The 18,829-nt window shown below is 44.1% G+C and overlaps 1 protein-coding gene and 1 long non-coding RNA gene across 2 annotated transcripts in view; one reads left to right on the top strand and one right to left on the bottom strand.

Annotated features, from left to right (window-relative positions):
• mast4 (microtubule associated serine/threonine kinase family member 4) overlaps positions 1–18,829 on the bottom strand; it is a 210,915-nt gene that overhangs the window by 176,061 nt on the left and 16,025 nt on the right. The window lies entirely within an intron of this gene.
• LOC134458892 (uncharacterized) lies at positions 7,136–8,594 on the top strand. Its single transcript, XR_010036688.1, has 2 exons — positions 7,136–7,257; positions 8,105–8,594. It is a non-coding gene; the product is annotated as an uncharacterized LOC134458892 (long non-coding RNA).

Here is an 18,829-nt window from a genome sequence, read left to right as displayed (position 1 = left end):
TATCCGGCCACAACAATGAGCACTGAGATACAAAATACGATTGTGAGAGCCAAGAGGGTCGCGAGGAGCGAGACGGAGAGCACCACAAGCCAGCTTGTAACACTCCAAGTTGTTTTCAGGCTGGCCGGAACGGTGCTAGTTAGCCTGGGCGAAAGCTACTGTTGACTCAAACAGTCTGGCAAAAGCCAAGAGGAATACGTCTCTGTGGAGGGTAGGAGATGGTCTGACATTTGCATTCATTGGAGTTCCGAATTGAAATTAAAAACCCATATTGTGCTTTATTAGCATGACTGTTACGATGTAGCGTCGCAAAAGCATACAAATAACAAAACAAAAGTGTGAATATAGTTACCTTAACCAATGAGTAACAGACTTTGCGGGCGAGTTCTGCATCACCACTCTCAACTGTTTGCTGATTGGCTAAAAACACTGAGAAAACAGAGCTGGAGGCTTTTGCCAGACGATGTGCAGAACCAAAATATTTGGGTGGTGTACATAGGATAGCGTCACCAGGCTAGGTGCTAGTGCAGGCCCCCCAACAAACATCTCATTGCTGAAAGTGTCGTGGTCGTACAGCATTGTTGGGTTTTTTTACCATAGTGACCCGGATGAACCAAAGACCCAAGCACTCATAACGAAGGCAAGGGAAACATTTAACAGAGAGACCAGCAGGACAGCTGGTGTCCCAGATATTACATGGGAGTGCATTGAGGGGACAAATGAATCAATTCAGGCCACTGGCGGACTTATAGTCACATCGCAATGTGTGACAGAGTTCAAGTCTAAGCATACCATAGTCATAGCCGCAAAGTGCACATAGGGAGCATGCTTCACCACAGTTGCCAGAGGGTTTGATGAAGTTCCAGCTCGTAACTTCTCTCTCCCTCTCCCTCTCTCTTTCTCTCTCCGTCTCTATCCCTCTCTCTTTCTCTCTCTCTCTCCAAGAGGCAAGAACAATAGCAGTGTAAAGGAAACTGTCCTCCCAACCACAGAGGCAGCACACCACCACCAACAGACAGAAGCCGACTGTGACTGAGCAGCTCCTGACCTTCAACCACCAGGAGGTCGTACAGTACCAGGAAAAACACCCAAACACGACACTACCAACGCCAACACCAACGCCAACACCAACACTCACCACTTGACAGCCACTGATTCATCATCACCACTCAGTTTCTCCACAGAACAGAATCATGTGCTGTAAACACTTACCCGAAAGGGAGGGCAGTGCTACCGTGTGCTACCGACCATGACCAAACTGGATACCCATGTGTAAACAAAACCACATGGTGGCTGCTTAGGAGGAACTGCTGCTCTCATATAAAACAATACTGGGCCAAATCAAAGGACAGATAGGGGGGGGGGGGTTGTCCCACTCACAGCATGACCTAAACTTCTAGGAAAAGGGAAGCTTCTTAAAAATTTGCTTTTGCTCTGTTTCAGAAGAAAAACACATTTCATTTTTGGTTTGGGTAGTGACCGAAACCTCTCAACAAACACAATCACTTTTTTCAGTGTAGGGGTCAATTGTTCATATGTGGACAGAACTCACTCGGGCACAGAATACCAAGAGAAGTGCGCCAGTCAGGACAATCACGTCCACTGAGCCCCCTTGGGATTCCTTGAATTCCCTTTTGGGTTTTCCGCAATGGTGAAGGGAAATGGACAAAACCCAGTGTTACAAAAGACTGTCTTTTCCCTCTGGCTTGTTCCCTACCCAGCCCTCTCTTTCAATGGATGGCATGCCCGGAGTCTTTTTTTCATAGATTTTTTTGGGGGGGGAGGGGTGCCCTGTTATTCTGTGGTTGGTGAGAAGGTGTGCGCTTGTGTGTGTGTGTGTGTGTGTGTGTGTGTGTGTGTGTGTGTGTGTGTGTGTGTGTGTGTGTGTGTGTGTGTGTGTGTGTGTGTGTGTGTGTGTGTGTGTGTGTGTGTGTGTGTGTGTGTGTGTAAGGCCAGTCATGAGACGTTTCCTCCCATTCATCCATTCAAAACAGGGGCACCACTGCAGAGATGAGTAGCTGTCTGCCGGGCCGGGCGGCTCTCTGGCTCTAAGGCATGGCTGACTCCCAGGGTCCCACCAAAAGGAAAGCCGACAGCGGGAGGACAAAGGGGTCAGTTGTCCCAGGCCCATGGAGAGGAGGGGCCCAAAACCGAGTCCGCATTACATTGAATATGTATTTTGGGGCTTTTCAGATGACTTTGTCCCGGGCCCGATCACCATCAACGGGGCCCGCCACCACCAACTGACTCACTCACCCACTGCTGCCGTTTAAAACAAAGAGCTCATTGTTAAGACATAGTGAGCATAATGGATGAAAGCGCAAAAAAGTTGGACTTACACAACACTCATCCCTTCCTTCGCTTCGACTCCTAACCTTGCTCAAATAGCACCCCCCAAACAAGCTTCTCTACACAGCACATCAAGGCCTGTAGTTCACCCAGGGCCAAAGGGAGGATGGGCGAAGGGTAAAGGTGTGCTGTGCTGTCCTGTCCTGTCTCTCCGAAAGAAACAGAGGGAACAAAGGAGTCATCGCCCGCCGCCAACTTTCCACCAACGTCAAGCCCCAGGTGGGAAAAAATGCCAAGTTTGCAGCTGATGATTCTCCAAGCAAAGGGAAATGAGAGAGAGAGAGAGAGAGAGAGAGAGAGAGAGAGAGACAGACAGACAGACAGACAGACAGACAGACAGACAGACATAGAAAGAAAGAAAGAAAGAAAGAAAGAAAGAAAGAAAGAAAGAAAGAAAGAAAGAAAGAAAGAAAGAAAGAAAGAAAGAAAGAAAGAAAGAAAGAAAGAAAGAAAGAAAGAAAGAAAGAAAGAAAGAAAGAAAGAAAGAAAGAAAGAAAGAAAGAGACAAAAAAGACAGAATGCCAACTGTGCAGTTCTAATCAGCTGTTACCGCCTTAGGTGCCTAAAGCCAGATAGAAACTGCAGATAGAAACATATTCTGTCTGTGAGCAGTGAGCACCCACCATGCACCACAATGCCCTGCAGGCAGGTTTCTGATAGGGTGAATAAGCGGCCGCTATGTACTTCTCACTAGAGGAAAGTCAGCCACAAAATAAGGCACAAAGTGGATACATGTAGGAGACAAAGCAGACAGCAAAATTAATATACAGTATTAAAAACACATTATGTGCATGTATTTACTTACAAATCGGAATAACACACAGGAAAAACAACACTTCAGTCTCACTGAAGCTGTGAACTGGAGGTGAATTTGTTCTCATCATTCTCATTCCACTCCATATGGTGATTAAAAAAAAAACACATTCAGAGTACTACTCGGCGGCATGTTCTCATCTTCAATGGTACAGATAGTGTAGTGTAGAGCACAGTGCATAGATCTATACTTTGCTGTGAAGTGCAGTCTTGCGTTATGCAACACCACAGCTGTTTGGAAGGGACAGCAGCGTCATCAGCTCTCTCCATACCATAAGCACGTCGTCTGCATAAAGCTGCTCAAGTGCACAGCAAAGAGCGGATTTAATACCACCGCTATACCATTAATGATGTCACTATGGGGCAGCAAGTGAGAGAGGCGTCTCTTAACCCATTGATGCCAAGGCACATGCAAAAAATGCAAGCTGAATGCCTAAGCCCTTGTTTGGAAAGTTGTCCTCAGCCTAAAAACCTAAATATCTTAGCATCTGATGCACATAAAAACATGAAATAAGTTGCATTTAAACCCCATGACCCTCATCTTGCATTAGGATGTGCTTATTTAGCTGTAACATAGCTATATTTTTATTTAAAAAGCTCAAATATCAAGAGCCTGAATGCAGTGTACTGTACAGGTGTATGTGTCTCCAGGCACCAAAGGTTAAATAACATATACGAGTCATCAGGCTAAAATGGGTTAACTATAACATCCAAGCTCACTAATGTGTTTGCTGCTTTTACAGAGGCAACAAAGAGTTTTTTTGAGGTCATCGCCATTGGACTACTGTCCTACTGTGAAGTAGGGCAGGCCAATATTGTTTAGTGTTAAGTGAAGGCTGAAAGCTTATATGCATGATGATGCACACAGCCACACCCTACTAGTACATTATTATGGTGTGTTGTGGTGTCATTGGTTGCGTCAGGAATATGGTGTCATTAGGTTACGTCAGGTCGACTGGGGATTCACCCCAATGCTAGGATCAGTGATTATGACAGACATCAGAACCTCAGAGGTCATAAAAAATACATAGCACCATATTGATAAATGATAAATGATAAAAAAAAGTCTGTATCTGTTAACTGCCCTTTGACTGGGAATTTTTTATTCTGCTTATATTGATTGGATTGCTGATATTGAGAGCGGATCTATCAAACATTGTTGGGACATTGAGGACATTGTAATTGGAGTGGGCAGGACTCTCTCATCTAGGTCATGTGTCTGAATCATCGGAATTAATATTCATTTGTTTGATGTTGTCTACATGTCTTTCAGGGAAAGTGGTGGAGTTTCATACTATTTCATTTGTGTTAAGTTAAGCACACACAGGCAAAATTCACTGGTGTGATTTTCTTCCACATGAAATTGCCAAACCTCTCAAACGTACTATTAACCCCCCCCTCACACTCACACACAGTCACACCCACACACTCATACAGTCACATCAAATGAGCTCATTGTCCTGGCTCCACGCCAGTCCATGCCCTGTACCTATCTGTTCCAGGTACGTTCAATAAAAACAAACGAGAAGCCATAAAAACCCCATCATGCCTTGTGAAACTTGGCCGTGACGGCTCATGTGCTGTCTAAACATTGCTGCCTTCTGATGTTTACGATCATGTCTGTTACTGTTATATGCACCTCCAGTACAGTGTGTGTACCTCAAGTGGGATTTGGACAAGTTCTGTACAGTATATCAGTATGTTTAGCGGTACAGTTTATTTATAGTTTATGTATAGTAGTCAGTGGTTAGATTTTAGATTTTTAGTTTTATTGTAAAGTGCATTGTATTTGATATTCAATTGATATTCAATCAACCCAAAAGGACCCATGTTACTCCTCTATTTATTGAGTTGCACTGGTTACCGATCGCCGCCCGGATCAAGCACAAGGCATTGACCCTTGCCTACAAAACCATCACAGGAACGGCCCCAGCTTATCTGAAGGACCTACTAACGCCTTATGTTACTGGAAGAGATCTGCGCTCATCCAGCACAAGTCGTCTGGCTCTGCCATCCAGTCGCTCTAGGTACTCCCAGTCAAGATTGTTCTCCGTTGTGGTACCCAAGTGGTGGAACAGTCTCCCAGAGGCAGCAAGACTAAGCACCTCTCTTGCAGCCTTCAAGAAACAACTAAAGACATTCCTCTTTCGAGAGAATCTACTAGACTAATGATTGAACTGGCCTTGCCCCAGGGCAGAATCCTGACATGATGTTTAGTTTAGTTTAGTTTGTATGTGTGTTTTCTCGTTATTTCCTCTTTATTAAAAAAAATAAATAAAAAATAACCCCTCTTTGTAACTGCACTTGTTGTTCTGTATATCTCCTGTGCACTTTGTATTTGCTTGTGATGTTGGCTTGATTATGTCCTCTTCTGAAAGTCGCTTTGGTTATAAAGCGTCTGCCAAATGCAATGTAATGTAATGTAATGTAATGCAATGTAATGTATTTAGACGTACTGTACATGTACTTACATTGTATTTATATGTACATTGTTTTGTGCAGTTTTGAATGTAACTGTACTTATAGAATGACAATAAAACCATTCTCCATTCTATTCATCTATATTCTACAGGAGAGGCTGGGCAAAATAGCTCAAAAGAGGACGGTTGCCCATTGGCCACCGATGATTTATTGTCTCTGGGGGAGAGAGTGCTCCTCTCCTCTCCTCTCTTCTCCTCCTCGCTGTGCAGGTGTGACCACTGTGCCATGGACATTAATCATCGATCGAGATCGGTTTGTTTTATTAATGACGTCATTCCGTATCAGATTGGACTCCTCTGTGCGTTTATGATAAATCGGCGAGGACACCACACTGTAGGAGGTCCCACACACACTCGTGCACGCACGCACGTACAAACACACACACACACACACACACACACGCACGCGCACGCGCACGCACACGCACACGCACACGCACACACACACACACACACACACACACACACACACACACACACACACACACACACACACACACACACACACACGTACCTCCCCCTTTTGCTGTCTTCCCGTTGAAAGAAAATGTTTTTTTGAGAGCCATATTTGATTATTTGTTTGGCGTGACAAACGAGGCAAATCCATCATGGGGAAAGTAAACAAATGGCTTAAGAATTAAGTTAAATGTAAGCATCATTCCAGAGCGCCTGGGCAATACATCACCGCTGACTACTATTATTACCCCCGACCAACCATGTGATTAGTCCCGGAGGCCTCCCAGCACACACGCACGCACGCACGCACGCACGCACGCACGCACGCACGCACGCACGCACGCACGCACGCACGCCCTCTGGATCTCCCTCATACATAAACTTAATACCCAATAGCGTTCTAATACAGCACACACACAGATCCCTCATGGCACATTAACACGTGCACGCGCACACACGCGCACACACATACGCACGCGCACACACGCACCCGAAGGTAGCTATAACAGGTATAGCATAGACACACACAGACACACACACACAGACACACGTCCCCTATGGTATAACATCAGCCCAAAATAAAAGCCTCCCTAGGGCCTGTACATGAGGACTGTCTTGGTAACCATCGGCACCACACCAACGCTTTGTTTTTGGTGATAATTGCCTTTGTGACTTTGGTGTCTCTTCGGAGCGTTTCCAACCCCGACACCAGGCAGCAATACCTGTCCATTTCCCTGTGAGTATGTAACGGATGGCAACTAGCAGACTTCGGGGGTAGATTGTTAGTGTTTGCCTGAGGAGAATCCCACTGGTGGATCGAAACGTTGACAATTCACCTTTCCGCGGCCACCCCCCAAAATGATAACTGACCAATCATAGCATAGCAACAGTTACTAAGCTCGGGACCTTGGTCAAGCCAGCCATTTTCATGAATGGAAGTCTATGAGAGAGATCCCGAGTTTGGAAGATAAAATGAAATTTTGCGCGTATGGCGTGTGTAATTCCGACAACGGAGATACAAAAAAGTTGGAGGGAGGGGTTACATTTCATTCCTTCCCAAAACCAAAGACCGAGATGGAGAAATTTCTGCTGTGGACTAAACAAGGTGGACTACCCCACCACCAGCAGCATGTAAACAGAAGCCACTATGCAAGCTAAGGTAAGCAGCTATTTAATGTCGCTAAAATCCACCTACCTCATTGAAAACGTGATGATACCACTACTTCAAATACAATTTAGTAGCACTACCTTGCATTTTTGGGCAACTAGAACTGTGTGGATGATCATAATAGCACATAGCTGGTCTGGATTGAATGGGTTAGCCTCATTTAGCATAGGCTAACTGTAAGTTTATTGTCACTGTTGACTGTTCTGTTCATATTGTGCATGCATGCAAGTAGCAACCAAAGTAATGTTAATGTTGTGTACAGTTGAAAAGTTTATCTTGTACAATGGCATTTAAAGTGGTATGCCATCAGCTATGCTGGGCAAAGTATTCTGCTATTAGCGTTAAAATCCCACCTCATGTAACCATTGCAACTGAACTGAGATTGAATAATAATTAATAGTATTGATTTAAGATCCCAGATGTGCTGTACTTCACAATGTGCATTTTATTTTAGTGCCTTCAATCAGAGATGATTTAGTTATAGGCCTACATTGCAACATTAATAGAGATTGTTGTACCCAGTCATCGTTCTCAAAACATCAACAACACATCTTAGCCCTACACTAACATGCATCAACCTTGCATTACTATGAAAATGTAATGGAAAGTCAAACTGATTGTTTACAGGGTACGAGGAGAGAGCTCAAACTCCACTGAACACCTTGACACTGTGGAACAAAGTGCTTCAAACACCAGTGACCATGGTGTGTGTGTGTGTGTGTGTGTGTGTGTGTGTGTGTGTGTGTGTGTGTGTGTGTGTGTGCGAGCGAGCGAGAGAGAGATATTATTTATATGCAGTTTGCTAACTTTTCCTGTTGTTGTTGTTTGTTGTTTACAGATCCCACCACTGATCATGGAGATGAGCTTCAGATGTTGAGGGACATGGTGGCCACTCAGAAGGCTGAGATAACCAAGCTGACTGTACAACTAGAGGCAAAGGATGTCCAGCTCCAACAACTTAGATACAAACTCCATTTACACACTACTTTGGTGTTAAAACCAGAGTCTGTGCATGAAAGTGATGTGTTAGGCTATTTCCAGTAGGCTACTGCGCTTGATTCACCTTTGAGCAGTTTAATACCTTGTTGTATGAGCTCAACATTTTAAATAATCCAGGTACAGTGGCACACCAGACCTTCCTTTGTGTAGTGAGCTGTTATTGACACTGATGACATTTAGACAAGTATTTGGTTACAAAAGATTCCACATCAGTTTACAGAATGTGAGCACAATATTTAATCAGTCAACATCAGCCCTGTGTGTATTTATTGTGTATTATGTATTGATTATTTTGTTATTGTGTATTAAATACCATCCATCATCATGCATATTGTCATGACCTGTGTATTTTCATTTTTTTGCTTAAATGCTTTAAACCCATTTCATGTCATGGTGAATTACCTGATGACTTAAGCCACTCCAAGAGGGTATGTGTGGTCTGCAACAACAGTGATGTCCACAGGAGGTTTGCACCAAATAGCTCAGGTGTTCCTGTCTGCCTTTGTACAGTAGGAGAGCCAGTTTGTCACCTGTCACATTGAAGTTCCAAGGGGGAGGGCAGTAGGCCTACAACGAAATTCTCTCTAACTTCCACTGTTTACAATGTAGCCAATGTATTTGTAGATTACTGGACATATTTATTTATCTATTTACTGAACTGTAGGCTTACTGGTTTCCTAGTGACCGTAAGAGACACCTTATAGAAACACCTTTGCTTTTGGAGCAACCACAGATGACACAGGCACTGGTTTTATTTTGGTATCATTGTGCCATTGCTGTGTGAAGCTTGTGGAGGATTGGGGTTCCAAAGGGTTGCCTTTCACTTGCATGAGGTCAAATGTGTTGAACAAGCCAAGTCAACGATGTGGGAGCAATAGACTGGAGCGCTACAGGTGGGAATGTTTAAATTTGACATCTGTTACCATCACATGGGTTTAATGCAACAAATATGATAATCATGTGCATTTTAATGCAACGTGTGATAAAGGTGACCTACCCTGCTTTAGGTCTAGGCCTACATAAGCACTGCTGCTCTTGTAAATTATTAGGTGCTTGCCTCTTACATTGGGATCTGTAGGCTTTACCCTCTGTCTCATCTGGCTACAAACACAGCATATAATGTTGTGGATGTAGCCTTCATAATCCTGTTGCAGACCTTTTTGTCAACTTTTAGCTTATAATTCTGCTGTTTCTCAACAAATTGCTTGTGATTTCCATGGGCAGAGCCGAAATTGACGGGTGAAAACATGTCGCATGCCATTCATTCTAATGCTGAGAACCTGGAATACGTGAAAGCTTGACTCGCATAGCAACCGTTGCTAAGGGGGGGAGGAGTTTGCGGAAAGGTCAATTGTATAGAGAAAGAAATAAAGTTGATCTTTTTGGAGGTCATTCCCAGTGTGCAGACCAATTCATCACACTGTAGATTGTTAGTAAACTACCCTCCCAAAGCCTCGGTAGTGCGGTAGTGCTGAGCTAACGGCCTACACCTTTAGCTCAAGGGTATCGTACCTCCCATACCAAACTGCAGTCTGTAACTGGAAGGGCCTGAGAGGCACACTGTGCAGGATGGCCTCGATTAAAATTACACCCTCATTCACAGTACCGTAGCAGTCAGTGTAGCAACATAAATAATAATAAAATGCACAAGTTGAATTGAGCTGACTTTATTAATCGTCAAGGATTTTTTTTGTCACCTCACCAACAAAATAGTTTCCACAGCCTTGGCCGAGGCTCAAACAGCTAAGGCACCATACTATTACACCGGGGACCCAGGTTCGATTCCAGCCCAAGGTCATTTTTTGATCCTCCTCATCACTCTCTCTTCACCATTTGGGGCTCAAATGCATGACCAACCAGATTTAAAATAATAATAATTTCCACTTTCGGATTTTGTCAAAGCCCTTATGAGTTGACTTTAAGGCCCGTGTCAGAGCGGCAGCATGTAGAACGGGCTTATGTAACTTGGCACTGAGGAGCCACTGCCTTGACAGATCTGCTAGGCTAAGCTAAGCTAGGTGCCAAGAGTAGGGAGCGGAGAGCTGAGGGCTTATGGCCAAGGTGCTAAAGGCGGTGTGAAAAGGTGGACACGACAGTCATCCCATCTCAATAGGGCACTAGACTCTAGCCAAAACACCCAGCGAGCCAAAACACCCAGGCAGACAGACATTCATATGCCGCACCCGCCCCTGAGCAGCTCAGACAGATCCAGAAATGACACGCTGGTGTTGTTGACCCGCTAAGCGCTTCACAGACACACACAACCAAACGGACCAGACAAGAGAGAGCATGTTAAGCCAAACAAAGCAAAAAAAAAGGTGAAAAAAGAGGCAAAACATCTCTACTTGTCTAGTTATGCATTGAAAAAGGAATGCTGTTCGGAGCAAGAGGTGAAAGGTGGAAAAAGGATTAAGTGGCAGCACGCCACGGGGTGATAATCATACTGAGAGGTCAAGAGTTCAAGCAAGGGATTACTCACACATAGGAATATGAAAGGCATCGTCTTACCACAACTCATTTAAATGCATAGATCTGTTCACCAAACTACATGTTATAATCCAAAGCATAAGGTGAAATGAGGGTCAGGTAATGTTACAATAAATAGAATACACAATACAATGCATTATAAAACATAGTCTCACATTGCTGCTACAAAGAAATGTTGCCGAGTAGAGCTGAGCTATCTCAAGTTATCTTAAGGGTGATTTATTTCTAATTAAAGAACCATTAGCCTGTAACAGGCTGCATCAATGAAGAGATTAGATGCGGTAAGATGTTGGGTGTCACATGACCTCTTTGGCCTTCTGTGGAAAATATCCTGAGACTAGCCGGCCTCCGTCACTTACATCATTCCAACTGCAATGGACCGGCCTCAGCAACACTCCACAGCTAGGGTGTGCCATGGGTGTACTAGCCATCTTTAAATTTGGACGTTCTTCAACCGACCAAGACCAGATTAAGTGGATTTCTTTCACTAATGAATTCACAATATATACAGTATTTTTTTAAATGAGCAAATATTTCGGGCTCTCAAACTGCATTTGCAACAGTTCTTAAACTCTAATCAAATTGCATCACAGTTAACACGACGTCTAATTTGAAAATGGCTTAATCTCTTCACTCGACACAGTATAAATAAAATATTAATCCCTTCTCTCGGCACAGTATAAATAAAATATTAATCCAAGTTAATCCCAATTAATCCTAGGAAAAGGGCTCTAACAATTAGATTAGCGATTGACTTCAGAGCGAGCTAACTAAACTTGGGTTTTGTTGACAAGGCAATAGGACCTCAGGGCCTATTCAAGACCTAACAGTGTTGAGGGAGCATGACAGGTAGCCAGACCGTGCCCTCCTAGTGACGCAACAGCTTCAGCGTTGCCACCAGTCAGGTCAAGAGCAATGCAAGTACTTTCCGAGTTCCTGCAAATATGGGAACTTCTCCCACTTTGTTGGGAAGCAAACAATCATTAGCAAACCAAGGGAGGCCATTTGGGAAATCCTGTTTGGGAAATGTAAATTGTTATGTTCTTGGTCAGACCAAGTCTCGAAGAGATTTGAAAGTCGATGATTATCAGGCTACATGACAGGAGGAATCTGCCTCACAAGCAGCAACTAAGGCATAAACAACACACTGTAATTTAATTACGTCATTCCATCAGACAATGCAGTTATTTTAAAACAAACACACAAATATAAGGGCCATTTCTCTCTGTGTTGCTATCTCTTTACTTCATCTCTCAAACGATAGGATCAAAGACCCTGGACGTGATGACAGCCATCTGTAGATGCTTTCAGAGGTGTTCACTCTGGGCTGAGACAGCAGGAGACCATGCCTGAGGCTACAGAGAAATATGTCTGATAAACCCGACAGCGCAGTGGAAGACAAAAAATTCACACCTTTCTGTATCTGAACTTAAGGGGGGGGGGGGGGGTTGTGGGGGTATGGGGAGAGAGAGAGAGAGAGAGAGAGAGAGAGAGAGAGAGAGAGAGAGAGACAGAGAGAGAGAGAGAGAGAGAGAGAGAGAGAGAGAAATGGACGGATCCAGCAAAAAAGTAGAGTGAAATCTCTCTACTTGGTGTCAATCTCAGACTTGCACTTCCAAGGATTTTGAACTTGGACATGGACACATGGGCCGTTCACCTCTGAATAATCCAGTTTCTGCTGTCTGTGATAGTCAATCTGTCATTCTTTTCACTGTATGGCAAAATCCTCTGATGAAGAGGAGGAGGAGGTGGAGGAGGTGCATTTGTGTCCCGTGTTGCCAGATTGGGCTACTTGGGATGGCCGTGTGCGGGTAAAAACAGAAAAAAATGGCCATTTGGTGTTTTTTTCGTACGTTTTGGGCCCATAGAAGTCAATGCAATTTGTTGAAATTGGGCAGAATTTAGCGCATTTTGGCGGTTTTTGATAACCTTTTGGGCGGGATTTGATCAGACACATCTGGCAACGCTGTTTGTGTCTGTGTGTCTGCATGTGTGCATGCATGTGTGCGTGCGTGTGTGTGTGGATGCATGCGCATGTAAAAGCACAGGGGAGGGAGTGCGTGCAGAGGAGGTTAGCAGGTTTGTTTGGGAGTATTCTTCTCTGGCCTCAGCACATGATCTCTGCCACCAATCCTCTGTGTAATGTCAAGACATGGCTATGTTTTCACAGTAAATCATACACTCACACATACACACACACACACACACACACACACACACACACACACACACAAACACACACACACACACACACACACACACACACACACACACACACACACACACACACACACACACACACACACACACACACACACACACACACACACACGTACACACGTACACACACGTACACACACGTACACACACGTACACACGTACACACACGTACACACACGTACACACACGTACACACACGTACACACACACACACACACACGCACACACACGCAAGCACGCACGCACACACGCACACCTGGACCATCCCACACAAACAACACTCAGTCCTTTTAGGCTCACAGATATGTTTATTGTGCATACTGCTTGGCTCACAACGTGTCTACTGGCTCCTCTCCTACCAGCCCTTCCACTGAAGTCATTGGCCAAGCAACAAGGGCATGTTTCGGGAACGAGGAGATGGGTGTGTGTGTGTCTGTGTGTGCGTGTGTGTGTGTGTGTGTGTGTGTGTGTGTGTGTGTGTGTGTTTGGAAGGGGGGGGGTCTGTTCGATAAGCCCTGTTCAAACCTTGGAGTCCAACAAAGTCAACATGTTGTAAGACTCAGCGTAGCCCTACTGTAGTGTGGTAGCAATGCCACGGTCCTTATCTTATTTTCACACACACAGGGCTTCTGGACAGGGTTCCCGTTTAACGAGCCTGACCTAGACACGCAATCAAGCGCTCTCTCTCTCCACGTGACAAACACAGGTGACAAGTGGAGCGAGTGAAAACAGTAAAGCCGGTTCAAAACAAATAGCTACTGGTCAACGCAATGGCGCTACACAAGACATACTGTATACCAGAGGTACAAGTAGGCATACAGTGTAATTATAAGTAGGCCTATAGGCACAGCCTTTAGAAATACACACACGGATTAATGCACAGGCAAGATATGGCTGCAGCCTAGGGGCCCCCACCTTCCTAAATATAGTAGCTTATCTTATATTATATTTGTTCTGACCTCATGGCGGGCCAAATGTTTACAATGGCCGGGCCGGATTTGTCCCGCGGGCCTTTGTTTGGAGACCAAGGCAGTACAGGGTAAAATTTGTGGCAGGTTTGTGCCTGCTATTGAGATTGTCACCTCTGGGTAGTCCATGAGGCACTCCGAGGGACACAGCAGGGATTGTGTGCGAATGAAAGATTGGTACATGCTGCCCCTGTATTACTGTCAGCCAAAATGAGTGTGATCACAGCAGCACGGGAACCATGGACATCTGTATGTATGTGTGTATGTGTGTGTGCGCGCGTGGGTGCGCGTGTGTGTATGTGTGCGTGTGCGTGTGAGTGTGCGTGCGTGTGCGTGTGCGTGCGTGCATGCGTGCGTGCATGCGTGCGTGCATGCGTGCGTGTAGCTTGCCCAAACCTGCCAGGTACAAATTGTAAGGAAAAAGAGAAGGTACTGTACTGAAGATGCAAAGGAACAGAACAATACCAGAGGAAGTCTGAAAGGAGAGATACAAAAGATGAAAGAAAACCAGAACACCTGAAGAGGCGAAGAGGAACAGGAAGGAACAGAGTATTACAAAAGCACAGAGAAAGATGAGAGGTAAGGAAAGAGGCAGAGAGAGAGAGAGGAAGAAAGAGAGAGAAGGGGAGATAATGGAAGGGAGACAGAGAGACAGAGAGAGAGGGAGAGAGAAAATGAGAGTGAAGTGACAGAGAGAGAGAGAGAGAGAGAGAGAGAGAGAGAGAGAGAGAGAGAGAGAGAGAGAGAGAGAGAGAGAGAGAGAGAGAGAGAGAGAGAGAGAGAAAGAAAGAGGAGAGTGCTCATTTTCTGGAAATAGCTCTGGCAGCCCCATCAACCCTCAGAGGTGCTTACTGGCACAGTGCAGCAGGAGTGGGACCCCCAGGGGGGGCATGGACTACTCAGGCCCCATGGGGAGCGTTACACACACACACACACACACACACACACACACACACACACACACACACACACACACACACACACACACACACACACACACACACACACACCTCCACCACCACAAGTCACATCAAAAAAGGTACAGTGCTATTCACTCATTTCAGCATCGTCACAATGCTCCATCATCTTGTGTGGATGCTCTCAAACACATTCTTTTTTCTACTATACTGATTATTCACAAAACAGCACCACCCAACTTTATACATTGTGTCCCTCTTACGTGACCTGCTGTTACTGAAGTGTTTGTGGTAGCGACGGGAGAGGTCAAAGCTCACCATACCATATCCTCTTATATCATCTTACATTTAGCAAAAGCACATTTAGCACAGCTGCATTTCAATTCTTATTATTATTCATATTTAAAGGTCTAAAATGCATAAGCAACAAAACAGAGGACAGCATCTGTAGGCTGTTATAAAAGCTCAACAAAAATATGTAGTGCATTATGGGAAAAAATGAGCGTTCTCTGACCCCTGATTATATACGTACAGCACTTTTTCATTTCACATGCTAATGACACACAACAGAGAGGGCTACTGAGAGGGCACACAAATAATGGGACTTATTAACACCCCATAATCACACGCCCACCATGCAACACACCTCTCTCTCTCTCTCTCTCTCTCTCTCTCTCTCTCTCTCTCTCTCTCTCTCTCTCTCTCTCTCTCTCTCTCTCTCTCTCTCTCTCTCTCTCTCTCTCTCTCTCTCTCACTCTCTCTCTCTCTCTCTCTCTCTCTCTCTCTCTCTCTCTCTCTCTCTCTCTCTCTCTCTCTCTCATTATCTCGAGTGGATCAGAGTGCCGTTTCTGTGGTTGCTGTTCTTCCTCATGTTGTTGTGGCCATTGTTGTTTACTTTAAAAACACACCAGCGATGATGGTGGTATCTCCATGCAAATGAGAGACACAGCCCTCTCCACCATCACCGACCCCAGTGTGTTATGTAAGCCTGTAGTGGACACTTACGACGACTATCTTTTTTATTTCTCCCCTCTTCAGCACTGAGGAGAGAGGAGAGAGACGGACATCAGAGAGACAGATGCATTAGTGCACCGTGTACACCGATCTCTTTATAGTTAGACCTGTTGCTTGTTTTCCAGTGCCCCCCGTCTGTGCCCATGGTATTAATACACTGGGGAAAAGATGAAAGCTCAATATGTTACATAACGATTAGATCATCGTTTGATCAGCGCTCTGCTTTGTGTGAACTTTACATCACTGATTCGTCAACCTTTAAGGGGCTTTTGACAGATTAAGCTGTTTGTCCCTGATGGCAGATGACAATATACATTGTTTGTTTGTTTACATTGTTATAGGTCACCCACTATTTTCCTGCTCTTTATCTGTTAACATTACTTGTCTAGGCCTACTGCTGTGCTCTGTGCTTGCCTCACCCAGGGTAATTTCACCTTTGCTAGTCTGTTTCTCCCTTAATATTGGTGTCAGTTTCACAAAAATGCAGTTCTGGGGTGCTACCTTGCTACTAAACAGGCACGGCGAGTATGATTGAAGTCCGTGTCTGTCGGGTCCCAAAGTGTCTTGATTTCACGTGAAATGACCCCCCTGTACTTGCTTGAATGTACTACTTGTAAGTTGCGTCTGCGAAATAAATGTAAGGTAATGTAATGTAAGATAAAACTCCAAATGGAACATAGCTGACATGGAGCAGACGGAGATGAAACTCTCCTATTTTAAAGCCTTTATAATGTAGTAACAGACTAAACTAAAAATGCACTCAGAGGGTGCAGACCTCCGCCAAGGAAGCAGTTTGATAGAACATTGAGTATGTAACACTCTATTTTTTCAAAGTCTTTCTGGCCTCTTTTTGTGGAGTTAGACACTGGAATGTCAAAATCAGCCCCATCCCAAAATGGTTCATCGTGATCCAGACCACCACCAAAATGTTATCACTTATTCTGTTGGTCATTTCCAACAACTCGACAAAGTTTCATCCAAATCTGTTCTTAACTTTTTGAGTTATCCTGCTGACAGACAGACAAACAAACAGACAAAAAAACAGACAGACAAACTAACACAACTTACGCCTTAATATGTAACCAGATCATACAATATTCCCTAAAGAGGTACTACAGCAACCACACAACCATCTCTGCTGCTGTCAGTTTGCACAGATTAAGAAGAGGACACATAACATACTTGAACCATTAGATATATTCATTTCCCTTTCTAAAACCAAAAAGAATGACAACATTTTCTGAACGTGTAAAATGTTTGAAAATATATGCATGTCCATAAGCATTTTCTATTTACCCTGGCAAGCTCAGTCATTGTAATTATGCTGAAACACTTAACATGATAATGCTCTTCATGATACGGCAGGGGTGATAACGTAATCAGTAGCTGTGGAGGACTATTACTAGATTCATTACCATAATTGAAGTTACATAACATTGCTGAAGACTTGAATAAAATGAATGACACAAAATATTGGTAAGTACTTCCTTTTGATCAAAACTGGTAGAACACAACCTCTAAAAGTACCGAATAACACCATTCACCCACTTGAAAACTTTCAGGATTATGACAGTTGGCATCATGAATAAGATCAATTGATTAACAATCTATAGGCCCTGGTTTCTGCCACAAGGTTGTACTTTGATGTCACCACACCAGGAAACAAATCGTGAAACCCTGAAAAAAACCCAAAATCTTTGGTATTTTGAAACAAACAACAAACCTTTAAATGTACGGTATACCTGCATATATAATATGTATATTTCAAGCTGTTTTATTTTGTTTGTTTTTGTCCTATTTATCCATTAAACAACAACTAACCATAAACCATCAGAAACACATGCATACTGTACACACACCATCCACCTGCTGTTTCCTTATAAAAAGGGCAAAGTCCTCACCCCTCTTACAGTACCATAAATTCAAAGCCACATTAGAGATAAGAGTGATGTCACGCAGCTCATTACACTAAAAAGTGATGATGGGAACCTTTTCCTGTGCAAGAGGAATAACACAACCAAGTCAGTCGCGGCCTAATGATTAGGGAGGTGGTCTTGAGATCAGAGGATTGCAGGTTCGAAGCTCACCCTTACCGCTCACTAAACCTCCATCCATGGCCCAGGTGCCAATGAGCAAGGCACCTAAACCCACATTGTTCAGAGACTGTAACCAGTACCCTGTTAGTAACTGCAAGTGGCTTTGAAAAAAAGAGTCATCCAAGTGTAATGTAATGTAATCTCCTCTGAAATACGGTTGATGCAGAATCCTGACTTGCTCATTGCTTGTTTGTGGTGGGTGTTTTTTTCTGTTCTCCAGGCTGTTATGACTTATGTGTAACAGGTTTGATTTCTTCCACTTGCCACTGTGTATATTGCTGGTGAAATGTTACGCTAGCCCACTAAGAGCGCAAGTGGTTATGGGAACGAAGCGCTGGTATCTTTCAGTTCGTTTTGGATATGTAATTTGTGTTTTTGTAATGTTTGTTTATGGATTCAGCCCCTTATTTCAAGATACTCTAAATGTACCTAGATCTACCTGTAGACAACAACTTACGAGAGTGTAACGTTGTGTGTTCGGGTGCATTTGCTCCGTGGTTATAGATCTGGCTTATGAAGATCATGTAGTATAAATGAATGCTGACATTTCCTTTGTTTCATGCTACTATTTTTAGCCGGTGCCCTGGACGATATGCAGCCCGTCCTCAACCATGTCTTAATGTCCTTTCTTCAGAATAAAAGAAGAACAGATTGAAAACACAACGCAAGGTCTCGTCTGTTACATATGCATAGCCAAGGTGAATGCTACAGGGCGTAATGGTGGAGGTTTCTTTGAAACTCTTCTGCATTGTGAAGCCCTTCCAGTGAAGCACTTCATTTTTTACTCCCATGTTCTCTATGCACCTTTTGCCTCCATGTGTAACTCCCCTTGATGAATACAGTACTTGCCACTTTGTCTTCC

The sequence above is a fragment of the Engraulis encrasicolus genome, chromosome 11, assembly GCF_034702125.1.
Source record: "Engraulis encrasicolus isolate BLACKSEA-1 chromosome 11, IST_EnEncr_1.0, whole genome shotgun sequence".
In the NCBI taxonomy this organism is placed as follows: Eukaryota; Metazoa; Chordata; class Actinopteri; order Clupeiformes; family Engraulidae; genus Engraulis; species Engraulis encrasicolus.
The sequence above is the reverse complement of the archived record's forward strand: the minus strand, read 5'-3'. Positions and strand labels throughout refer to the sequence as shown.